The 27,926-nt window shown below is 38.3% G+C and overlaps 1 pseudogene; it reads right to left on the bottom strand.

Annotated features, from left to right (window-relative positions):
* Positions 1 to 27,926, bottom strand: LOC126285105 (60S ribosomal protein L8-like; annotated as a pseudogene).

Raw genomic sequence — 27,926 nt, forward strand, 5'->3', positions numbered from 1 at the left:
CTAAAACTGCCTTAGATCTTTCTGAAACAAAAGAGAATAGTGTAAGAACCATAAACACTGCAGCCTACATCTTTCTTTGGGTTGGGAAGAAACTCTTTTGGAACGTCTCTTTTGTTGGGTTCTAGAGTTCGAACATATGTCCACCTGTTTTTCAGCAGGTCCTTACACATTTCACTGGAGGAATACCAATTGTCTGCTGTGATGTTCCTTTTTGTCCCATATATGCTTTTGGAAAGACGAATCAGAGACTGTGTTGGCTTTTGGAACTTTTTGTCTTCCTCAGATAGTGTTGCTTCATCACAATCTTTCTCCACATAACTGTAAGCATTATACAGATAGAAAGAATGTGCATCTGTGAGGCACATGACTTTTATGCCATATTTAACAGGTTTCTTGGGCATATCTATCTTGAATCGGCATCTGCCTCTAAATGGGATTAGACACATGCATGAGCCCCAATCGAAAATGCCTTCTGACAATTGGAAATAAAAATATTGAAAATATTGGACACAGCTGCTGCAGGATCATCTCTTATCCTTTGTTCAAGAGTAGATGCATCTTCAAATCTGAGAACCACCAGTAAAACTTCACATCGTTTCAGAGACATGGTTTCACGAAAAATGCGACGTCCAGTACAGTCATTTACGAAAGACGATGCCGAGTTTTGATGTCCAGACTTGAAAATCGAACACAGAACGATCAAACCAATCACTGCCTCAATTTCAGTTTTATCTGTATCTTTGTAACTCGAATAAGAAGGATTTTCTAATATATTCCTTATCAAATAAGGCATTTGTGCCTTTAGAACGGCAGGGTGTGCTCCTGTCGAAATATCGTTGGTGGTCGACGACGTCACTGGCAGCAAACCCGTAAGTTATTTGAACATTCAATTCGCCGGGAAAAGTTAAGGTCTCACATATTCCTTATCACTTGTAGTTTTGAGTTGGTGTGTAGTACTATCTCGTCAAATATTTCAATGTTAAAAAATAAACGCCATATTTCTTCTGGGTCTTCATCGTTACCTAACCGGTTGGCAGGGCCTAACCACGATGACAATCTAATTTTTCTTACATTTTTGTTTGGTGTCTTAGTACCAGAATTGGGCGCTCCGGAACTCCGACTGAAACAGTTCATCTTGCCATGATAAATTGTGTCAATTTCGGTGTCATCATCTTCCCTACTCTGAAGAGAGTCAATACCACCTTGTTCATTCTCGGACGTGCAGAGTATATCATTCACATCTATTTCAGAATCACTGTCATGGTCTGAATCTGATACGTGATCATCCGCAGCTTGTGGCCGTGCGGTAGCGTTCTCGCTTCCCGCGCCCGGGTTCCCGCGTTCGATTCCCGGAGGGGTCAGGGATTTTCTCTGCCTCGTGATGTCTGGGTGTTGTGCGCTGTCCTAAGGTTAGTTAGGTTTAAGTATTTCTAAGTTCTAGGGGACTGATGAGCATAGATGTTAAGTCCCATAGTGCTCAGAGCCATTTGAACCATTTGATACCTGATCTTTCTCAAGAACATAAGAATCGTCTGGATGACAACCACTTTCTTCACTACTGCAATGAAACCATCTGCACCATTCTTTTGCTTCTTTGTGACACACAAGGTATCCATCAACTAGTAGCCATCTACAAGTAATGAGATATTTGAAAAGTAAAGAGTATAACACAAAAAATTTACTCGATTAGAGTAGAAATCTTACCTCCATAGTAATATCCGCCTGTGAGACGATGTAACTGATGTTTGTACGCGAGTAAAACAGTACTATCGGGGAAATGAAACAATAACGTCCACACAGTAGCAAGTCCAACTCACGAATGAATCGTAGCTGAATATCAGATCCAAGTAACAATGCACGTCTGTCAACAATACATTGAGAGCTTTTATACTCACCCAAGAGACGGATGTTACCAACTGAGAATTACGTCGTCTCTGAATTTCTGAAGTCACAGATGCAACAATTTCCAGACGCAGCGAAGTTTTTTGAGCCATGGTTGCATTTGGAGCAACGGCTTTGGAAAGTGTTGTGTTAGTCGATGTCAAAAAAATATTTTGTTAGAGACGTGAAGAAGGTGTGAAAGATTGTTGGCCACGGTTTTCTCGACGACGCAGCTGCAACATGGCTAAAATTCTAAATTGTTTAGTAGAAGTGACAATGTAGTGCAGTAATTATCGTAATAGTACAAGTGTTAAAACTGGGTTAAGTTGGAACAATGTAGTTCGTTATTCAACGTAAAAAAATGGTTCAAATGGCACTATGGGACTTAACAGCTGTGGTCATCAGTCCCCTAGAACTTAGAACTACTTAAACCTAACTAACCTAAGGACATCACACACATCCATGCTCGAGGCACGATTCGAACCTGCGACCGTAGGAGTCGCGCAGTTCCGGACTGCGCGCCTAGAACCGCGAGACCACCGCGGCCGGCTATTCAATATAACTCGAATTTCATTTTACATACAGACATGTCACTATTGTAATTCCTGTGTCATATATTATAATTAATAACTTTTGTTAAAATTATGTCAAAAATAGCATTTGCATAATCTGAAGAGTTTGCATATTTCAGGTACGATGAAGTTCGTTTATCGTTCGTTTAATCGGAATGGAATAAAAAGTTTGTGCATTGGTCACCATGTTTCCATTTGTTGACGTAAATTTTGCTGAATGAAATCTTTTCAACTAATTAACAAATTTTAGTATTTCTTAAGTGAAAGCTGTAAATATAGATGCCTAAGCATGACATCAGAAACAATACTAATTGCTTCTATCTTGAAATTTTAAGCAAAAATCACAGTATTAAACTGGATATTATTTTCAAGGTTAATTAAGTAGTTCATCTCCTTCATAGATTTTCTACCGCAAAACATAGTTATAACATTTATTTCAGAGATTGAAATAAGATTAGTCGCAAATGTTCCTTTTCCTGTGCCCGCAAGTAACGACTGTTGTACTAGCAGATATAACAATGATGTTGAAACGCCATGTAAGGAAGACAGTGTTAAATTTATGGCTGTGCATTTGTGACAGAGCGTGAAATGTACGATCAGGCCCATATATCCACCAGTTACTTTGGAAACAGTGGTCAATAGCCATTTTTCTAACAACAGTTTAGTGAGAGCGCACACAGTTCAAATCAGACAAACGGTGATATTATTATCAATGTTTGCCAACGTAGTAACATTGCAAATATTCCGCTGTTAATATAAAGCTTTTATGTTTGCTGAAGGCTGTTGCAAAGGCTAAAGTTACTTTTCACAGTGAAGGTCGTGCGTTATGTTTGCGCACGCTGCCTGTGAAGCGTCCATTTTCGCGCGTATCGACCGAAGGCGAGGTACAGTGCTTTCTGCAGGCCAGCATAAAACTATTGACCGCTTTTGGCATCTTTAAACAATTTTAATAGACGAAACAAAGTATCAGTATTTCAGTGACTGATCGCAGTTGCGTATGTTGTGGCCTGTCAAAGCTATCACCGAAGCCCATATGTAAAATAATAATTGCAATACCAGCCAGTTTCCCTCACAAAGAATTGGCGTATAGGGTGGAATATGTCTCGTTCTCTACATCGAACAGAGGGGAGAGCAGAGTTTAGAATGCTTACTGCAGCAGCCATTACTACGTTATGTTGCAGGAGGGGATAGGCGGAGGAACGTAAGAATTAGCATGCCAAAAGTTTCGGAATCCCACGTCGCAACACATACACGGGCGTCTCCGAAATGAACGGACACGACGAGATTTGGGAATTCTGCACAGCACGTGCACTTAAAAGCAACAAAAAGTGTGTTTGTGAGCTTGTTACGCTCCTCAACAGCTGTATTAGTATTTTTATTATTTTTTCGTAGTCAAGACAGTTTCTAGATCTGATTCTTCGAAATGGATGAACAATGTGTAGTAAAACAATTAGTGAAAGGCCATTTTCGCAGTATAAATACGATGATAAGTTAGTGATAGTAAAATAGAGAACACTTATTCTGACTCCTCCGCACTTGCAGTATCAGCAGGAGGAAAAAAATAAGAACCATTGCAAAAAGTGTTTTAATATAAACAATTATGATAAATGTGTGGCTGTCTGGTTCATGCGAACTAAAAAAACTTTATTGCTGGTCAGAGTACTGTTAACAACTGAGAAAATGTTCTGGAATAGGACGGGTTTCGCAGATTTGACATATTTAATCACAGCTTTGCATAAACATAACAGATCAACAACGCATATAAAATCTTTTATATCGTTAAAAACTTTCTGCACTAAAAGGTTGACCAATGATTGAACTGTCATAAAAAATTATTCGTGGTTTGCACAATGAAAAGACGAAATAAAATAGAAATCTATTACAGTGGAACCTTTTGTAAATCAAGAACGTTCTTTTAGAGACCACGATGAAAGATAGGAGTCACGAAATAGAGGAAATTACATAGAACTGCTACAGCTTCTGTCTAATTATGAATTGGCAATGTCTCACCATTTAAAGACAACTAGCTTTTTCAAAGGCACCTCTGCTCTTATACAGTACGATCTAACCAATTCTGTGGCCAGTATTGTGAAAAATAAGATTAAATCAGGTAGTTATAATGCTACTTCTGTGGACTCATGCTTGAAGAAACAATTGCTGTCACCATGACGTCGAATATCTACTATTCTACGCTCTGGTGAAGATGAAGCCAACTACAAACAACGATTTCTACAGTTCACTGATCTAAGTTCTGACTAGACAGCCAATGGTTTATTTGAATACGTAAAAATAACTGCAGATGACTTAGGATGTACAAACAATTTTGTTTACCTTTCGATAGTGTTGCAGTAATGGCTGGGCATGTTCGTGTTCATACTTTAATTAAAGCCGAGAATCCTGATGCTACCATCATCCATTGCTATAATCATACTTCTCCAACCTGTGAACTTCATTAAGAAAACCAGACAATTCTTTCTTTCCCTTAATGGTGTATCCGCTTTTTCTCAGATTGCATTTCATGCACAGATGCTCTTAAAGCCTCTACCGAAAAAAAAATGCCAAGTGTCGCACCTACATGATGCAATTTTGTTTCCAGGATCATAAGCACAATGCATCAGTATAGAGGACATAAGTTTCCTACTTCAATGGGAGAGGAACGTGGCAGCTGGTCTAGTGAAGAAATCAACAATCCTTGTAGCTTTGTGCGATTTCTCTCAAGGAGTCAAACCATCTTTTTTCTTGATTATGTTTGGTAAAGTTTTTACACTTTCGTATATTCTTTTTGAAATTTTACAAAACAAAAGTATGAATATATGTTACTGTACGGAAACTATGAGTGTTGCTGATGAAGAGAACAAAGAAAGGCCTAGAAAGAGAAACTGTAGTGAAGATGAAACCCATTCTTTAGAATTACAAGTTTTCTGTGAAGTCCTGGACACATTAACAGCTCAAGCTAAATTAACATTTGAATCATAGAAACAGCTGAAATTTCTAACATTACCAGGCTCTAAAAGTTTTACGAGTTATATAAAATTTTTCCAACAAACATATTTTGCGAACTCAGAGAACCATATGTTTCTTATTTCAATATACTGCCTCTGAAATATGAACTGGGACTGTTATATTCACTTTAAGAATTTGCTAATGAATCCTTTCAAACCATTGCATATTATATAATATAAAATTGACTTTTAGTGTACAGTGAAGTTAAGAAAATAGGTGAATTTATTTTAATATCTCCTTCTACCACTGAAAGTGCAGAAAGGAGTCTTTCACCCTTGCAATGATTAAAACGCTATTAACCGGCAACACAAGGACAAATTCGTCCGAGCTACTTGGCTCTTTTATCAGTGGCATAAGACACATTTGATTTACAGGAAGGACACTGCAAGGAATTGGTTTTTGATTGTGTGCACTTTATCCATAAATAAAGATGGCTTGAATCCATGTAGCTACATATGTAAACAGGTATGTCAAAACTGTCTATTTTCCTTTTATAATCGTTGTTTAACTTATCATAGCTTGTTTCAAGAAAAACTGATTTTCATTCACTGTTCGTGAAGATAACAGTTAATCAACGATCACTTGTCCAGATCTGGTCAGCCTGGTGACAGCCCAAGACATTTTCCCAGAATGTGCCACTGTTGATATGCAAGAAACTTGATGCATTTGAATACAGCTTGTAGCCAAATAGGAGCATAAACTGAAATCTGTAGAATCGTTCGGGTTTGGTGACAAGTAACAATGAAACAACATTTCACCCACTTCCATAGATCGTCTCATCAGGCGCACAGTATACAGCAAATATCTGACCACAAGGCATTGACAGGGTTGGTCATGTCATGTTGTGTGACGACACTATGCTGGCAGCCTCTTAAACAGCCATACCCCAACCTTATAGAGAGTTACAGAGTGGCGATAAAACGTTCACAATATAACTGAAAAGTAAGATACCATTTCCGTTCAGTTGCTGATACCAACATGAGTGTTTCAGGACCAAGATGAAGGACTATCTTTTTGTTCAGACCATTCATATCTGGTTTAAGTTCAAGTGTATTTTTCTGTATCAGATATTTATGCTAACAAAGTTGTTTAATTTTGTTGCAATGTATATCAGTGCTACTGCTCTTACCTTTCCACATAGAATTTCCCATCATTCTTTCCAGATGAACGGCCTAAAGAGGTGACGTCAAAATGATGTAGCTGTGCTTTTGCAGTGTATTGGCATATATGAGTCAACCTGATTGAAGTGGGCGTAGATGGGCTGTTGGTTGACCACGCAACTTAACACTTGAATAAATCATAATATCTTCCATTGTTATATTCGAATTAATTATACTATGTCTGTCTGTTGATTCATCCATGACACAATATCCATTTCATACATATCTTTCAGTTCTATTTACAAAATTTTACATTCTCTCCATTCATGGATAGTGAAATCCAATAGGTATATTGGTACACATACTCCAGTAACAGTCGAATGTAGAATCCAAAAACGTAACTGTTTTGGTAGGAAAAGAGACTAGAGAGTTTATTGAAAAGTATACACTTCAGTTTAGTTAAAAAACGGAAGTTTTGACGAAAGTCTAGTACTTTATCTCTATTTGCTATTGAATATATGAAAATACTTTTATCAGCACTTCATTTATAGCATTTGTTATCATATTATCTCTGCAATTTTTTCAGTTAATACGGATGTGGTTCAGATAACGGTTCTTGCGAGTCAATGGTCCATATTCCCTGGTATGTTCACAAAACTCAACAAATACACTCCTGACAGAGAGCACTCTGACACATATATAATGTCGAATGTTACAGGACATACCTCCATTAAATTAACAAGTAGTCCCAGAGTCTTTTAGAGGCGTCAAAGGAAATAAAAAATTTTTGGCTTTGCAGGTTCCAGTCATCTTTTACTTGTAACTCTTCTTTGTGTCTGGTTTGCACCACTAATCTTTTCAGTTCTTCTGGCAGCAACAGCACCAATCTTTCTACCAGCACTAGTTCTACTTTTAACAGTTAAAGCTTTTTCAGTGTACTGTTATCTACCATCACCATAAAGAGTTTCAACTGGATTCCTCTCACTTTACACTTAGTCTCATATTTATGGCATGTACGTCCAGCTTTAAGAATTAGTTTACAAATCTTCCACATCCAACTACAATATCATGTGGTGTCACCGTCAGACACCTCACTTGCTAGGTGGTAGCCTTTAAATCGGCCGCAGTCCGGTAGTATACGTCGATCCCGCGTGTCGCCACTATCAGTGATTGCAGACCGAGCGCCGCCACATGGCAGGTCTAGAGAGACTTCCTAGCGCTCGCCCCAGTTGTACAGCCGATTTTGCTAGCGATGGTGCACTGACTTCTACGCTCTCATTTGCCGAGACGATAGTTAGCATAGCCTTCAGCTACGTTATTTGCTACGACCTAGCAAGACACCATTATCTGTTACTATTGATACTGTGAGTCATGTAATGTCAAGAGCGACGTTCGTCATTAATGGATTAAAGTTAAGTATTCCACCAGCTACTTCCGTTTTTCTCAATTCTAATTCCCTTGTCATGTTCCAGGCCTCACACAAGCCTGTGTGAGCTGAGACACGTGCATTTCGGCCTCCTTTAAGAACACGGTTGGCTCTCCTGCCAACCACAACATATCAACCATGGCTCAGCTGTTTGAAGGTAAAACTTTCTATGCAATGGATGGTAACTTCACATGAGTTTTCTCAGTGTCTGAGTTATGTCAAAACAGTTACATAATTGCATGAAGCATGAGCAGGGTAACCACAAACCCCTGTTTGCTCACCCAGATTGCAAAAAATTGCCCCTTCATCATTGTACAGAGCGGTATCACATTTCCAATTTGCAAGTTGGCTTTTCTTCCATAGCACAGGAACTGTCCTGTGTACATTCCTTCTTGTGCAATGAAGAGTTCTTTACACATCTTGAATCTCTATGGGTCTCTGAGTTGAACACCTGTGAGGATTAGTCCCAAATCTTGTGTTGTGTATTACATCCTTAAAAACACTTTTGATATAATCATGGCGTTCAGTGCCATCTAAGGCTCGAAATCTTGGTAGACCTTTCCTGTGCTTCATATGGGAACTGAACACACTGCCAGCTCTCTAACACTGAGTTCAACTCACACATTCAGTTTCTAGCCAGTTTTCATCCCAGCTACAATGTTCCTGAAGACAGTGTCTTCTTTACCATAATACCATTTTAATTTAAATGATAAGGGCAGTTCTCTTACACAGCTACACTCACACCAATTGTCATTTCATATAATCTAACTCTCCACCATACAATACATAACAAAAGTAATGGTTAAACAATAGTGTTGTGACTGACAACTTTTTTATAGACACATTAAGATTCTAAAACAGTTTGTGTAAATATTTGCAGTTAAATTATAATACTAAAGGATGAAAAATGAAATGGAAGCTAATACATGGAAAGGTAATTGCATTAACACACTGAAAAGATCTAGACAAATAATTACAATTCCTAGAGTTCATGAAGAAAAACTGCCACTGTTGCTAAACACAGCAGCTCATTTTCCATAGCAGTACAGCATTTTCCAGCATTGATGTTCATAAGACTAGTCGCAATGGCTTGAGAAGTCACTCCTATGTGGTGGGATCAAAGTGGCTGATGATGCTGGTGATATCAACAGCGATCCATCGCTTTTGTGTTGGGCCCTTCACGCATGGATGTAAACTTGCACTTCATAACCCCATGTTTCTACCAACAACACTACAATGAGTTGATACAAGTTGTGACCCTGTCTTGTATCTTGTGATATCCTGAAGGCTGTAACTGCCAATATCTAACTTAAATATAACAAATCATAAAGAAGAACGAAGTGTATTTAATTAATATTCAATTTGATGTTGCCTTGAAATGAAATACATTCACAACACACAAGTTATAATATAAAACAATTAAATACTAAAAATTCTTTAACCATTAATATGACGTTTTTCATCATTCGATTGCAACGTATTATATCAGTCCGAATGCGTTTTAGAGAGATCCTCAGTGTGATTTAACTAAAAACGACAATATGCAATATGGCGTCTCCAGGTTCTTTAAAGGAAGATGTTCATGTCTCTCCAAGCTTGCCAAGAACTATCGTCAAAATGACGTGAAAATCTATGCAGCCTCAAAACTTGATAGCAGTCCGCAAATGAAGAAGTCTGCAGACACTACACTGCATTAGTTGTCTTTGATTGTGTTCATGTTTTAAGCTGTGTGGTATGAAAATATCCCACATAAGGTGCATGAACATTTGTCTCAAACATATCATTCTTGGTACTGTTTGTTATAATTAAATGTCAGTTAGTGATACTTACTGTAAAACCCTTCAGGAGATACTAAGATGAATGATATTATTTTTGAGATAGCAATAGCTACAATCAACAAAAACTGGAATGAACGATATGAGCGCTTGGCTATGTCATTTTAACGTCACTTCCTTACACAACCTAACTAAGCAAAGGAAGATGTTCATGTCTCTCCCAGATTGCCAAGAACTATCGTCAAAATGACGTGCAAATCTGTGCAACCATGAAACTTGATAGCAGTCTGCAAATGAAGAAGTCTGGAAACGTTACACTGGATTAGTTGTCTTTGATTGTGTTCATGTTCTAAGCTGTGTGTTATGAAAATATCCCAAATAAGGTGCATGAACATTTGTCACAAACACATCATTCTTGGTACTGTTTGTTATAATTAAATGTCAGTTGGTGAAACCTGACTGTAAAACCGTTCAGGAGACACTACCTCTGCAACAACGTTCTAGGTGTACATGTTTGGAACTGCAGACTGGTTCAGGTCGCCTGATTACATGATACATGTGAGATATTCATCGAGAAAATCTGCGCATGCACACTAAAAGGCATTACCGTTTGTAACTCGAGGAGAAGTGTCTAATTTGTTGCAAAATCGATCATTCTAACAGAACATTTCTAAGACTTAAAGTTTCGTAGTTATTAAGTGATCGTTGTTCTCTTTCGCAGCTATGATGGAATTACTTTATTACTGCACTGAATTGTTCCAGGCTCAACCGTTCGTTTCATATTATGACACCTGTTTGCACAAGCACATTTTTATCCAAATGTGCGTTTGTACAGCATTTCGTACTTTTAGGTCACAATTGTATATGGAGCCATTGCAATTGTAGTGTCTGTGACCATCCGCAACTCATGGTCTAGTGGTTAGAGTTGCTGCCTCTGTATCACGGGTCCTGTATTCGACTCCAATCCAGGATGGGGGTTTTCTCCACTTTGGGATTGGGTGTTTGTGCTGTCCTCTTCATTTCATCATCATTCAAGAGTATGGGGAGACTGTACCATGAAAAGAGTGGAAATTTGTATGGATGCTGATAACACATCGTTGAGCGCCCCACAAACTAGACATCATAGACATCATCATCAGCAGCTGCATCCGCAACTGTAGCATTAGGGCAGACCAATTTACAATGTTGTTCGGTACGACCCTATCTGAAGCAACAGGTGAAGGCATGGGCTTAATTTTTGTTATCGATGAAGAAATACAGTCCAGAACATCCGCAGAAATTTTGGAACATCATGGGAATAGATTTTGCATATTTTGACAAGATGCTGTCGATAATACAGTAAGAAATTCCGCAAACTGACACAGTAATGTAGGAGGCAACCACCTAGTTGGAAGTAAGAATTAAACCTTTCATTTTAATCCGTTTATGATCTCTCACTGACTACTTCCAGTTCCTCCTTCCTGTCATGCTCAAATGGAGCATAAGCAACAATCAAATCCAAAGTGAACTTTTGTCAATTAAGGTGCTACATAAAAGATCGGAAACTATATACGTAAAACTACAGGGTGTTTCAAAAATGACCAGTATATTTGAAACGGCAATACAAACTAAACGAGCAGCTATAGAAATACACCGTTTGTTGCAATATGCTTGGGACAACAGTACATTTTCAGGCAGACAAACTTTCGAAATGACAGTAGTTACAATTGTCAACAACAGATGGCGCTGCGGTCTGGGAAACTCTATAGTACGATATTTTCCACGTATCCACCATGTGTGGCAATAATATGGCGTAGTCTCTGAATGAAATTACCCGAAACCTTTGACAATGTGTCTGGCGGAATGTCTTCACATGCAGATGAGATGTACTGCTTCAGCTGTTCAATTGTTTCTGGATTCTGGCGATATACCTGGTCTTTCAAGTGTCCCCACAGAAAGAAGTCACAGGGGTTCATGTCTGGCGAATAGGGAGGCCAATCCACGCCGCCTCCTGTATGTTTCGGATAGCCCAAAGCAATCACACAATCATCGAAATATTCATTCAGGAAATTAAAGACGTCGGCCGTGCGATGTGGCCGGGCACCATCTTGCATAAATCACGAGGTGTTCGCAGTGTCGTCTAAGGCAGTTTGTACCGCCACAAATTAACGAAGAATGTCCAGATAGCGTGATGCAGTAATCGTTTCGGATCTGAAAAATGGGCCTATGATTCCTTTGGAAGAAATGGCGGCCCAGACCAGTACTTTTTGAGGATGCAGGGACGATGGGACTGCAACATGGGGCTTTTCGGTTCCCCATATGCGCCAGTTCTGTTTATTGACGAAGCTGTCCAGGTAAAAATAAGCTTCGTCAGTAAACCAAATGCTGCCCACATGCATATCGCCGTCATCAATCCTGTGCGCTATATCATTAGCGAATGTCTGTCATGCAGCAATGGTAGCGGCACTGAGGGGTTGCCGCGTTTGAATTTTGTATGGATAGAGGTGTAAACTCTGGTGCATGAGACAATACGTGGACGTTGGCGTCATCTGGACCGCAGCTGCAACACAGTGAACGGAAACCCGAGGCTGCTGTTGGATCATCTGCTGCACTAGCTGCACGTTGCCCTCTGTGGTTGCCGTACCCGGTCGCCCTACCATTCCAGCACGTTCATCCGTCACGTTCCCAGTCCGCTGAAATTTTTCAAACAGATCCTTTATTGTATCGCTTTTCGGTCCTTTGGTTACATTAAACCTCCGTTGAAAACTTCGTCTTGTTGCAGCAACATTGTGTTCTAGGCGGTGGAATTCCAACACCAGAAAAATCCTCTGTTCTAAGGAATAAGCCATGTTGTCCACAGCACACTTGCACGTTGTGAACAGCACACGCTTACAGCAGAAAGACGACGTACAGAATGGCGCACCCACAGACTGCGTTGTCTTCTATATCTTTCACATCACTTGCAGGGCCATCTGTTGTTGAAAATTGTAGCTACTGTAATTTCGAAAGTTTGTCCGCCTGAAAATGTACTGATGTCCCAAGCATATTGCAACAAACGGTGTATTTCTATCGCTGCTCGTTTAGTTTTTAATGCCATTTCAAATATACTGGTCATTTTTGAAACACCCTGTATATGCATCTTTTTTCAGAAATAAACACCTGCTGACCCATTTTATTATCATGCAGTGGTTTGTGAGGATTATATGACAGGCATCTTTCCTCGCTATATGACAATTTTAGGACTTCAATGCGTTTTTTACAAACAATTTAAATAAAAGAATGTCTGCCACTAAAAAATATTGCTTCTGTTAAATTACTGAATTTCGAATATTTATTCACTGAAAAATGCCCAAAAGCTTCCACATGAAAACGTGAAGTTACCTGCTGGCTACAGACTTCAGCACTAGCAATAAATCATAACAATAACCAGCAGAATGTACTCTTGGAGTACCCACTTTTGTGCATGCATGCTTTATTGTCTTCTAGTTTGCATGTGAAGATTCACAATAGTTTAGAACTACTGTATATTTTCACACATGGATAATGTGTTTAGTAATTCTTTTAGTTATCACACGTTCTGCTGCCAGATGGCAGTCGTGAAAAACCTGTGTCGTTCGTGGGGAATTGTCATATAAGGGTGCACAAAGAAAGCGAGTTGCTTGTGTGTGGAGGCCAGCTCGACATGGCTTGAACCTGCGTGGGTAATGTCACCTTGGTATCGAATAGAGCAGCGCACAATGGCAGCTGGATGGTGGCATCGATTGTTGCAGACGTGTGACTTCTGGCAAGGCACAATATATGAGACATTGTTTATCAGCTTCGCTGCTGCCAATGGACGATACACTGCACTGACAAAGTCAAATCATTCAAAATGGTTCAAATGGCTCTGAGCACTATGGGACTCAACTGCTGTGGTCATCAGTCCCCTAGAACTTAGAACTACTTAAACCTAACTAACCTAAGGACATCACTCACAACCATGCCCGAGGCAGGATTCGAACCTGCGACCGTAGCAGTCGCACGGTTCCGGAATGCGCGCCTATAACCGCGAGACCACCGCGCCCGGCCAAATCATTCACCCTCCAACCTCTTGCAAACGGTATTACAGATATTATTGGGTAATTTTTCCGTTACTTGTGGTTTTATACATAAGATTCATGGTGAGGTGTGTATCATTTCATCAACGATCATAGTTATTGAGATATCTGGCACACAATAACACAATGTGTGAAATTCGTTGTGTTTGCAATGAAAAAAGGGGTAGCTTCGATTTTGCGTTTAGTGCATGTTACATCATGAAATTTAGCTAACATACTGACATTTTCATTAAAGCTGGGAGGGTGTCTAGAAGTATCTCTGACCTCGAGGAAACGGGTTTTATGTAGCGCACTCAGTTCTTTCCTTGTGTGGTGCAATACAATGAAAGAGAACTATTTACAAACGTGTATCACATTTCATAAATGGTTTAAAATATCTAAATGAGGTTTGGTCAAATAACATCAGTAAAAGAGGCGAGTATTTTGCCATATAGCTAGTTAAATATGAAACTTTCTTATTTATGGCAGTATAGCTACAGTTTTTTTCAGTTCAGTACTGTAATTTCTTAAGAGTTGTTGGTAGGTATGAGAAATTAATTTGCTAATATGAAATTAAACACGAAAGTTCTTCATTTATGTTACTGTAAACCGACACAATAGGTCTTTCATAAGCTATGGATGTATATGAGTTAGGTGGCTTTGTGGAGATTGTACTATGTTTCGTCATAAGGAGTAAAATTAAACCTGTCAACAAGATAAATATAGACTTTACTCACAAATAGTGATGTTTCTTCAAAGAAAAGAGGTTGATGATTCAAATAAAAGTAAGTTGAGAACTGTGTTACAATTTTAGTGGAATCCCAAAACATATCATATTTTTAATAGTGAACTACTGGAATAGAAATTACCAATGAATTTTCTTTTTGCACTTCAATGATCCAAGAAGCATGAAAACAATTTGCAGCAAATAGAATAATATTTTTTGTTTTCACCTCCATTCCCAATGAAATGATCAACTTTTTCAACTTCAATATCTGTTGATTGTTTACAGATAGATTATACATATTTATAATGTATTTTCACCTTTATGAATAATTTCAGTTGCTTTAGAAAGTAATATTCATCATGTTTTTTAACCTTATTATCGACTGACAAACTGTGATATTTGCTGTAATTTTTCGTATTTCAAAGAACATTGAAGTGTAGAAATCAAATTCATTGCTAAGTTTCAGTACCAACTGTTCACTATTAAAACCACACTGGGTTACAGGATTCTGCTGAAACTGGAATAAAAGGAGTGATTTAATTCTCCAAGCCTCCTCACCACTTTTTTCCAGAGAAGTGTCATCAGTGACAATTTTTTACTAAGCACTTACATTTTTATTGCTGTCGTCTTAAAACTTGCTTCTTTTGCCAAAACACAGCGAAGTTTATATAATATCACCCCAGTCATGTGCTAGTGCAGATTCCTAAAATACTAGTTCATTAAGTATATAGAAGAGAACAATTTGATCAATAGTTCATAAAATAGTACATCCTCAGTATAAATATAAATGTGTAACTTTCTTACTTATGTTGTTGCAAAGCCACATTAATGAACATTTCACCACCTGTGAATGATACTTAAACAAACATCCCATTGTAAAGCTCTGTTGAGACCCATATATCACACTAGATAAGAAAATTTCCCACTTAACCATGTGCTAAAATACTCTGTCCTTTACATGCTATCATTTACCAAAAACTTACTTCAATATCTTGAAGCTTTTAGGAGTTACAATGAACGTTATGAATATTTCATATTGCCTTTATCATTTGGTAGATGAGAGCAATCCATTTTCCCAAGATTGGAGGTATATATACATCTCTTCCCATGTTAAAAGAAAAATTCAGGATGTTATATCAATTTCATACACGACAATGTAAGGTGTAATATGCACTAAATTCAAAAATATAGTGATTCCTATTTGTTATTACAAACTATTTTGTGGAGTGTGTTATTCAAATGCAAAACACCACTATCAATATGACCATGAACGAAAAAAATAGACATTTCACCTTGGAGCTGACATATAATGCTACAAGATGCGAAAGAACCAAACTTTTATGCCAGATAGTTTCTTTCAAATCCTGTGAAAAATCTGCAGAGCAGACTAAGCATGCACAACATTCTACTCAAAAGGAACTGCTGCACCTCAACTAGCGAGCTAACTAGCGTTTTCTGAGCGCGTCCATACACAGGTATAGCTGTGTATGACAGCTCAGTGAATTGGCACACAGACTGCCAGGTTTCTTTGCATTCCCACACTAATAACACCTACAAACTGTTTTGGTGGAGAGAAGCTACAAGACTTTGTTTGCACCATGATAAATTAACATATGACATCATTATAGAGTGTACACATTGTATCAAAGAAACCATGTGTCAACTTTCATGATCATTCAAAACGCTAAACTGGAGTAACCATTCAAGAGGGCAAATTAGTGGAGCAGCTTATTATATCTTCAGTTGGCGTATTCACTGCAATTTTCGAGGCTATTGCTGTCATTTGTTTCTCTGAAAGTGAAATCCTGCCTACTTTACGAAGAAAACTTAACAGCTCAGTTTCAGTCTTTACATGGAGAAAGAGAAATGTCAGTCTCATTTTTCTTTGCATTGAGACATCATAATGTAAAATTTACTTCTCATTTAGTTTCTCTGAACATAATGGTTCAGCGTCTTTGCTCAAAATAATTGACTAAAGGGTTATTCTTTCACAAATGCCCCAAGTCATTATGTTGAGTTAACAGTATTTGCAAATGCTTCTTTATGTCACTAAAATGTAAAGTTTTGTTAATATTCTCATCTGGTAGTTGCTTTCTATGGGTTTTGAAACTGGAAAAACTGGACTTAAGGATTCCAAACTTAGTGACTGTCGACTAAAATGGGATGAAGATTCTAAACTAACTGCAAAAATAATCTTACAGCATGTCATGGCCTTCAGCCTCTAAAGGCAGTATGTTATGTTTTGTGTGTCTGGGAAGACTACTTCACTTACATATGTCATTAGTCATCGTCTAAAATGTAAGATTGGGATTAATATCTAAACTATCTTCATAATGTATGAACGAGTAACACAGAAGATAACAAAAATTACAAAGTGCTCAATGCCTTACACCACACAAAATGATAGAAATTTTAATTTCCTTGTGAATGTAATTTAAAGAAAAAATTGATAACTATATTATAAATACTACAATATGCACATGAAGACAAAATTAACATATTCTCAGTGAAAAGGGCTTGCTTATTATAGTGACTTAACCATATCCGCAAATAAGTGCAGATTTTTATGAAACATGTGCCCCATTATGTTTACAACAATGAATATGTGCATTAATAGACTCTAAGACAAAAAAGCTATGCACCACCAAGGAATTATCTGGACAGGACACAAATCGGTAGACATGAGGTACATGTACAGACAAACAAACGTTTGCAATTTCACAAAAAAGGACGATTTATTCAAGAGAAAGTTGGGCGACCTCTGGTCCTTATACAAGCAGCTATTCTGCTTGACATTGATTGAGAAGTCGTTGGATGCCTTCCTAAAGGATATCGTGCTTAATTCTGTCCAATTGATGAGTTAGATCATCAGAATCCTGAGCTGGTTGGATGGCGCTACCCATACTGCTCCAAACTGTCCCAATTGCTCAGAGATCTGTCGACCTTGCTAGCCAAGGTACGGTTTGGCAAGCATGAAGACAAGCTGTAGAAACTCTCATCGTGTGCAGACAGGTATTATCCTGAGGAAATGTAAGCCAAATGGGGTGTAGAATATCGTAGACGCATCGCTGTGCTGTAGGGGTACCACAAATGACAATCAAAGAGATCCCACTATAAAATTAAATGGCTCCCCCGACAATCACTTCAGGTTATTGGACCATATGTTGGGCGGTATTATTGGTAACCCATCTCTGTCTGAGGTGTCTCCCAGCACGTCTTCACTGGTCATAATGGCTCATTTTGAATCATAACTCATCTCTGAAGACAGTTCTACATCAATCAAATAGATTCTGGGCAGAAGACTTGTCTGGCGATGCACTGGAGAGCGGTGGTGTAACAGCCTGACTGTCACCTGCCATATGGCCTGCCATCCAGGAGCGATGATCTAGGGTGCCATTTCAGCAAGATTCCATTGGTTGTCATCCATAGCACCCTTACAGCATCGCTGTAAGTTAACTATATTGCAAGCTTTGTTTTGTTGCCCTTCATAGCAAGCCATGCTCTGGTTACATTTCAAGAAGAGACTGTCTGCACACACGCAGTGATAATTTCTCCTGCTTGTCGTCATGCTTGGCCATCTAGGCCATAGAGTTATCCATTCAATGTGATAAATTGCAAAAACCAGGTGTAACTAAAATAAAGTAGAAATAAACAATATACTTACGAATACATTTCAATAGAGCATTTCACACAAAAATTTGTAAGCAGGAACAAATGTCCACATAACACTATAAAAAAAGGCAGCTTCTGCTGCACATGAAACAAAAACATTTACTTCACACAACGCTACAAATTTGGGCCAAAATCAAGCAGAATAAGAGCAATGTGTTCATAATGTCATTCAAAAAGTAACATGCACACAAGAAATTGGAATCAAGAGCACAATCTCATGAAACCAGGTTGTGTGCCATATCGTTTCAGATGATTCAAGATGTTTTGACACGTGCTAAGTCGCAATTATTTTCACATGGAACTGTCCACATAGTTGGAATTGGAATATTGGACTTCACAAATAAATAATTCTACATTCAGAAGGCACTCAAATGTCATTTACAAAATTTTACATTCTCAAAAGGCAACCACACTGTCACTTATAAAATTTTACATGACTGTGAACTTCATGTATGAGACGTTAATCTTTTTTTTATTTTCTCGAATGTATAACTCTGGAACGTTACAAAAACCTTTCAGCTTCCAGATGAACAATTTACTATGAGACTACTACACCCATACATAAAATATAAATGAAATAACTTGCATATTTCTAATTAAAAATAAGGGGTTTTGGGCCATATTTTCTTGTGTTCAAAGTTCATTGCCAGAGCACTAAGAGGGCTATTGTTATTCTCTGCTTCCATGTTGTTAAGTCCCCATACATGATCAAACATTTTATCAAACTTTACTAGGTTTATTACATAATTGTCAGTGTACTGCATTGTTAAACATGTTTGACATACAAAGAGCATGTTCTATGTGTTTGAGAGAAATTTTGATTGACAGCGGATTTGAAAAGAAGTCAGTAGTTGTTTGTGTTGATGTTTATCAAAAAGCTTTTCACGGGTGTGGAAATTACGATCTAGAGCAAAACAGCATTGGTAACTACCAAAATGGTGGATATTTTGCGTATTCCTGAGATATACATTACCCAGAAGGAAAGTTAAGGATAAAATCAATATTCTGTACACAACTTAAGGAGGCATGAAAGAAAATAAAAAATACTGAAGCTCTCCAGTTCTTCCACATATGATTTATATGGTCCCACATTGTGGTACTTTAATTAAGTACCATTAGAGGAACAGGTGGAATAGAAAGCTTTTTCACATATGTGTGTCTTTGTTTCCAAGAGTTGGCAGAGTAACCAAGTTATTAAAAATCTTATTCTCCATTTGCAGAAAGACGTTGTAATCATCATGTTCTGAGTGTAAGATTTCCATTCTGAGCATAAAATTTCCTTTAGCAGATTTTCATAGGTATATTTATTCCAGCTTCCAATGTCAATGTAAGAAATGCTTCATCTGCTTTGCAAGTCAGTCTTACTAGTGTGAAAATACTTCACAACATCAACAGCATCTGCTTCAAAAAAAGACAAACTTCATTGGTACAGTGCCAGTTTCATTAACAAACAAAGAAAAATGTTTAAAAAAATTTGACAAACAACATTCATCGTTTAGGATGGCCTTAAAATGAGCTTTGTACTCTTTATATATTGTTTTCCTGTGGTACCAAGCCATGATAACATATCATAATACTAATTTACTATCCTCATACAATATTGTTAGATCTTTTTCTTTAAGCTGGCAGATTATCACCTCAAGGAGGGAAAGGACAGCAACAGCTTCTAAAACTGCAATGAATATACCACTGAAGATATAAGGTTCATTATAGCAGCTGCCAGAGAGATATTTTCAAGCGGCAGAAAACAGGCATTGCTGTGCATGTTCAGTTGTGATGTTGTATGAACCCTCTGCTTGTTGTTTGTGCTGTTCAAAGGCTTCTTGTCCCAATTCTACTTGCAATTTCGTTGCTTGGTCAAATGTGGCACTGGTTGTCAATTCTCATTCCAATTTATTTTTATGCCATGCGGATTCCATTGTTCCAAAATCAAAATTCCCTGTTTCATTTACATGTACGTTTACATAAAACCTTTGCAGTTTTCCATACTAAGAAAGCTCCATGCTTAGATACTCTGATCTACTACAATGACGTTTTTGTAGAACTTAAAGTAATACCTCTACTAGGAAGTGTGACATTGGTATATAAACTTGTCATACTCAGTTTGTCTCTATTTATAGTTTTGAATCAAGGTACTTGGTTGGTTGGTTGGTTTGTGGGATTGAAGGGACCAGCCTGCAAGGGCCATTGGTCCCTTGAATCAAGGTACTTTTTTAAACTTGTTCATCATGAATCCTACGCTAGCATGTTGGAATAATAGTCATAAAGTACCTCCAGAAAGTACTTAGAACAACAACACTGTTCTCACAGAGCAGGGAAGTGTTGCCTGTTTTTTTTTTATTTCGATTGACAAGTTTTATATTTGAATACCTTGATAAAAAGACATATTTTTTAAAGGCAAGGTTTCAGGGTTTCTGCTGTATGAACATAGTGATTAATTTTATGTCCTGAACTTAGAGTATGGGCATTTTTTTGCTCTACCTCCAACAGACTAAGATGATCTCAGTATGTAGACACTGCCAAGATTCCAAATAGATGAATACTGAGAAAGAGATCTTCCATATATATCTGTTGGCTTTGTGCTGTTAATTGCTCTTTTCTGAGCGAGAAGAATGTCTGAGCTAGACAGAGAGAAAAAGCATATGTCTTAATCCAGGCATGTATTAAACAGATGTATTGCTGTGTCAGTTCCTGGTTTTATGTTGTGTCACGTACTAAATCATTCTTAATATTTGTTCTTAGATATTTAAGTTCAGGAAAGTGGTTTTACAAAGTTTCAAGTTGAAATATTAATCTGCTGCCACAGTAAACTTTCAGCATTCCAGTACAATGTTATGTAGAGCAGCGACATTACCGATATAACTCTTTAAATGTATGCTCTAAAGCTTTTCCGTTCTTTTATTAATATGTATTAGCTAAATCAAGATACAAGTTTGTATAAGTGTATAAAAAATGAGTATATCATACATCATATAAAGAAAATGTATTGCAATGCTAAAAAGGTGCTATGCTGTCAGTCTTCAATTTACCAAAGAGTGACATTTAAGACATAAACAAAACAAGTTAAGAAATAATGTAAAGCCTAGTGAAGGTACCATACAGGTGGTGAAATGTGTCTCATGATAAAAAAACATTGTGTTTTGCAAAAGGAATATGTGCATAAGAAACCATTTATTCCAATAAAGTTCACAATATATTTGCAATAAAATATTTTGTTCCATACTATTGACAAAATTGTCTGCTTAGTCACCTCCAAGTGGACATTTATATATGTTTAGATGTAGAGCATCAACGTATCTTACGTTATGTCATAAAAGGAACAAGACGTTTGAGAATATGCATAAAGCATAAAAGGAAAAGGACATTTGAGAATACACCAAGAGCTTCAGAATTTCGTAAATCAGAATAAAAAACTTTTCAGCTTAAAGTACACATTCATACAAGGGTAATCACAAAAGTAAGGCCTCCTATTTTTTTTTTATAAGTACAGAACTCTGTTTGTGTGGCAGTTGGTCACACTGTTATACAGAGTGTTTCACGCGTTGTGTGTAAACATGCGCACCCCGCACTGAGATGCTCAGTCTTGGCTTGTCAGCCACTGAGAATGGAGCTCCCATTGGATGTTACCGCCAAGTGCGAATTGAGCGCAGTTATTGGTTTTTCAACGCATGGGCACTGCGCCGATTGAAATCCACTGCCAATTGACGAAATTTATTGTGAGTCGTGCATGGACGTCAAAAATTTTCGTAAGTGGTTTAGAGAGTTTGCAGCTGGTTGGACCGAAATTCACGACGAACAAAGGAGCGGGAGGCAGTCAGTTTCTGAGGAGACAGAGTTGAAGGTTGAGCAAAGCATGAGTGAAGATCGGAGGATCACCCTGGATGATCTCTACACATTGGTTCCTGGGGTTTCCCAAAGCACGGCTCCCAGAATTTTAATGGAAACATTGAACTACCAGAAGATGTACTCAAGATGGGTGCCACGCATACTGACAGGACCACATGCGGCAACGAGTTGCTTCCCACACATTTCTTCACCACCTTGCAGCTGAACAGGACAACTTTCTGGACTCAATTGTCACGGGTGACGAAACTTGGCCATGCCACTTTACACACGAGACCAAGCAACAATTACGCCAGTGGCGGCATCCTTCTTCGTCAAAGCCGAGGAAATTCAAACGAACACAGTCTGCCGTTAACGTCATGACAACCGTTTTTTGGGATTGGAAAGGGGTATTGTTGGTCGACTTTATGCCCACTGGGATCACAATTAACGCTAACAGGTACTGTGGGACTCTACAAACGAATAAAACTGCTACTACTATTACTACTACTACACTTCTTAACATAAGGCTTGGACATAGGCTAGATTTTTTAAGACTTCTAACAATGAAGGATACATATTTTATGAATAAAACCTCATAGACTGTCTATGTTTGGGATTTTAGGTTTTGTATTCGACATATATTGGAACTGAAATCTAAGACTTATTCCCCTCTTCTATCTGTACTTCTGTTGATAACTTTGCTGGTAAATATCACAAATAAAACATAAAAACAGAAGTATAGTAGGTCAACGGACTATTCTTATTTTACTCTTTCTTCATGCTACATGAAACCATTATACACTCATTAAAAAATTAAACAAGTGCTTCAATTCTTACATCACTATTGCTCAACTCCTGGCATGACATATTTCACAAATATCTGCACTTCTTAAATGTCTCCAGAACCTCTGTCATCGAAGTTTCATCCATGTCCCACTCTGGCATGTATATCGAAACAGCATTATCCTATGCACAGTGACAAAAGACGAGACTTCTTTGCTGGACGGTTGGCACAAGAGTATCACACACAGCCCACTTTGTTGGGTGAAGTAGTGGTGAGGGACAGGTGAAGTGGTGGTGGTGTCATGCCTAAGCAAATGCCCAACAAGAGTCGTTGGTTGGTCAGTAGGTCAAGAAGCCTTTTAGTCTTTTTTTTAAGTCATTAGTCTTATGACTGGTCTGATGCAGCTGACCACAAATTCCCCTCCTGTGCCAACCTCCCAATCTCTTCATCTCAGAGTAGCACTTGCGACCTACGTCTCAATTATTTGCTGGATGTATTCCAGTCTGTCTTCCTGTACAGCTTTTGCCTCCTACAGCTCCCTCAAGTACCACAGAAGTCATTCCATGATGTCTTAACAGATGTTCTATCTTCCTGCCCCTTCTCCTTGTCAGTGTTTTCCACATATTCTTTTCCTTTCCAACTCTGCCCAGGGCCTTCTCATTCCTTACCTTATCAGTTACCCTAATTTTCAGCATTTATCTGTAGCAACACATCACATATGCTTTGATTCTCTTCTGTTCCAGATTTTCCCACAGTCCATGTTTTACTTTAATTCAATGCTGTGCTGCAAATGTACATTCTCAGAAATTTCTCCCCAAACTAAGACCTATGTTTGACACTACTAAACTTCTCTTGACCAGGAATACCCTTTTTGTCATTGCTAGTCTGCTTTTGATATCTTCCTTACTGTGTCCATCATTGGTTATTTTGCTGCCTAGGCAGTAGAATTTTGTAATTTCATCTACTTCGTGATCATCAATCCTGATGTTAAGTCTCTTGTTGTTCTCACTTCTGCAAGTTATCATTACTTTCATCTTTATCCAATTTACTCTCAGTTCATATTCTCTACTCATTGGACTGTTCATTACATGCAGCAGATCATTTAATTTTTTTACTTTCACCCAGGACAGCAATGTCATCAGTGAATTGTATCACTGATATCCTTTCTTCTTGTATTTTAATCCCGCCCCTGAACCTTTTTTTATTGCCATCACTGCTTCTTCGATTTACAGATTGAACAGTAGGGGCGAAAGAGGACATTCATGTCTTACACTCTGTCTAATCTCAGTACTTCATTCTTGGTTGTCACTCTTATTATTCCCTCTTGGCTCTTGTACATATTGTATATTACCCGTCTCTCCCTACATCTTACCCCTTCTTGTCTCAGAATTTCGAACATCTTGCTCCATATTACATTGTTAAGCGCTTTTTCCAGGTTGACAGATCCTAGGAACGTCTCTCGATTTTTCTTGAGCCATGCCTCCATTATAAACTGCAACGTCAGTAACGCCTTTACCTTTCCTTAAGCCAAACTGAATGTCATAGAACATATCTTCAATTTTCTTTTCCGTTCTTCTGTATATTACTCTTATCAGCAACTTGGACACGTTAACTGTTAAGCTGATTTTCCGATAATTCACACACTTGTCAGCTCTGGCAGTCTTTGGAACTGTGTGGACGATATTTTTCCGAAAGTCTGATGGTATGCCGCCAGACTTATACATTCTAAACACCGACGTGACTTGTAGTTTTCTTGCAATTTCTCTCAATGATTTCAGAAATTCTGATAGCATGTTATCTATCACTTCTACCTTATTTTATATTAAGTTCTCCAAAGCTCTTTTAAATTCTTATTCTAATTCTGGGTCCTCTACCTCTTTTAAATCGACTCCTGTTTCATCTTCTATCACATCAGACAAATCTTTCCCATCACAGAGGCCTTCAATGTACTCTTTCCATTTATCAGCTCTGTTCTCAGCATTTAACCATATAATTCCGGTTGTACTCTTAATGTAACCACACTTATTTTTAATTTTTGACTTTCCTATATGCTGTGTCAGTCCTTCCAACAATCATTCTTATTTCGATTTCTTCACATTTTTCGTGCTGCCATGTCGATTTAACTTCCCTACACTCTCTATTTATTTCATTCCTGAGTGACTTGTACTTCTGCATTCCTGAATTTCCCTGAGCATTTTTGTACTTCCTTCTTTCATCAATCAACTAAAGTGTTTCTTTTGTTACACATTGTTTGTTCACAGTTAACTTCTTTGTAGCTATGTTTGTCTTTCCAACTTTCGTGATTGCCCTTTCTAGAGATGTCCATTCCTCTTCGAATGTACTGCCAACTGAGCTATTCCTTATTACTGTTTCTACAGCCTTAGAGAACTTCAAGCATATCTCATCATTCCTTAGTACTCCTGTATGCCACTTCATTATTTATTGATTCTTCCTGACTAATCTCTTAAACTTCAGCCTACACTTCATCACTACTACCTTGTGGCCTGAATTTATATCTGCTCCTTGGTATGTCGTACAATCCGGTATCTGATTTTGGAATCTCTGTCTGACCATGATGGCATATAACTGAAATCTTCCTGCATCACCAGACCTTTTCCAAGTATACCTCCTCTACTTGTGATTCTTGAACAGAGTATTCACTATTCCTAGCTGAAATTTATTACAGAAGTCAATTAGTCTTTCTTCTCTTTCATTTGTTGTCGTGCACCAAAATTCTCCTGCAACCTTTTCTTCTTCTCCTTCTCCTAGAATTTAATTCCAGTCCCTGATGACTATTAGATTTTCATCTCCCTTTACATACTGTATTACTCTTTCAGTACCCTCATGTACTTTCTTCAGTTCTTCATCTTCAGCTTCCAATGTCAGCATGTGTACCTGAACTATTGTTGTCAGTGTTGATTTACTGTCGATTCTGATAAGAACAGCCCTATCACTGTTCACAGTAACACACTCTCTGCTATACCTCCCTATTCATAATGAATCCTTCTACCGTTACACTGTTTTCAGCTGCTGTTGATATTACCCTTTACTTATCTACCAGAAATCCTTTTCCTCTTTCCATTTCACTTCACTGATCACTTCAATATCTAGACTGTATTTCCATTTTCAGATTCATTTTCAGAACTTCTTGCTTCCCTACCACGTTCAAACTTCTCACATTCCAAATCACACTTTATAGAACGTTATCCTTTCGTTGGTACTTCAATCTTTTTCTTGTGGTATCTTCCCCTTTGGTAGTCCCCTGCTGGAGATCCGAAACAGATTTGCCAATGGAGAGATAATCACAACACTTTTTTTCAATTACAGTCCTTATGTCCTGTGGCTACACGTTATGTTTCTTTAATGAAGTGGCTTCCATTGCCTTCTGCATGCTCATGCCGTTGATCATTGTTAATTCTTCCACTTTCAGTGACAGTTTCCCACCCTAATGATAAGAGAGTGCCCTGAACCTCTGTCCACTCCTTCGCTCTCTTTGACAAGGCTGTTTGCAGAATGAGAGTGACTTCTTATGTTCGAAGTCTTCGGCCACCAGTGCTGACTATTAATCAAAATTTAAGCAGTCTCGGGTTCTGAACCTGGAACAAAGGACGTTTCTATTTCCAAACAAGGACGCTATCCCAAAACCATTGGTACCTACACTACAGATGTCAAATTGGTTAGACGGTTGGTGCATGAGCAGGGCATTTAATTCCATTATGCTGACATTCAGCATATTGAACAATCACAAAAGTCGATACAGTTTCTGTTATCTTTTTATCTTCTGTATTGCATGTACAAAAAAATGGCTCTGAGTGCTATGCGACTTAACTTCTGAGGTCATTAGTCACCTAGAACTTAGAACTAATAAAACCTAACTAACCTAAGGACATCACACACATCCATGCCCGAGGCAGAATTCGAATGTGCGACTGGAGTGGTCACTAGGTTCCAGACTGTAGCGCCTAGAACCGCACGGCCACTTCTGCCGGCTATTGCATGTACATGTAATAGTTATGTCATATATGAGTTCATCATAAAACAAAAATTTTATGTCTAGGGTGCAAATAACCAAGGAGGTTAGAATGAAGGGAGATGTCGTCATGTATGCTGAGAACAGTCATAGGCTGAAGTCAGAGGACAATGCATCTTTTTGTAACCAAAACTGTCCTGTGTGAAATTTGACCTCTCCAATTAAGACGAGATACTGGCAGAAGTAAAGCTGTGAGGACAGGGCGTGAGTGGTGCTTGGGTAGCTCAGTTGGTAGAGCACGAAAGGCAAAGGTCTGAGTTCGAGTCTCGGTCCGGCACACAGTTTTAATCTGCCAGGAAGTTTCTCTAATTAAAGCCATGCCAACAGAATTGCCGCAGTGGTAACACCAGTTCCCGTCAGATCACCGAAGTTAAGCGCTATCAGGCTAGGATAGCACTTGGATGGGTGACCATCTGATCTGCCGAGCACTGTTGGCAAGCGGGGAGCACTCAGCCCTTGTGAGGCAAACTGAGGAGATACTTGATTGGGAAGTAGTGGCTCCAGTCTCAGACACTAACATACAGCCGGGAGAGCTGTGTGCTGACCACGTACCCCTCGATACCTGCATCCAGAGACGCCTGTGGGCTGAGGATGACATGGCGGCCGGTCGGTACTTTTGAGCCTTCATGGCCTGCTCAGGAGGAGTTTAGTTATCATTCTTTAGTTAGCATTCTTTTAAGTAAAGCCATGCTATTGACAGTCATAGCTGAGTACTCACATCTATTTGGGTACCATTTACTCACAATCAGACAGTTGAAAATTTCATTTGTTGATTCGAAATTTAGTTCATTAAGTATTGACTACATCGCAACAAAACAGCCAATTGTTTTACTGTAAGTCAAAATATTAGCTGTAATAGTTAACTGTACAAACAACACAAGATTCTACCAGTCATTTTGCTACCAAACCATACGATTTCTAGAACGTAAACATGGAAATGTCACATTTTAGTGAGAGGACAAGAACAATGTCGTATGAAAACTTTTGGTAGAGCTTAGGTGCATTTAAGCTTTACCATTAAATCAAAAGCTTACACTTAATATCAAGCAAAGTGCATCTTTGTCTCTCTCATTCAT

The sequence above is a fragment of the Schistocerca gregaria genome, chromosome 8 (assembly GCF_023897955.1).
Source record: "Schistocerca gregaria isolate iqSchGreg1 chromosome 8, iqSchGreg1.2, whole genome shotgun sequence".
Classification (NCBI taxonomy): Eukaryota; Metazoa; Arthropoda; class Insecta; order Orthoptera; family Acrididae; genus Schistocerca; species Schistocerca gregaria.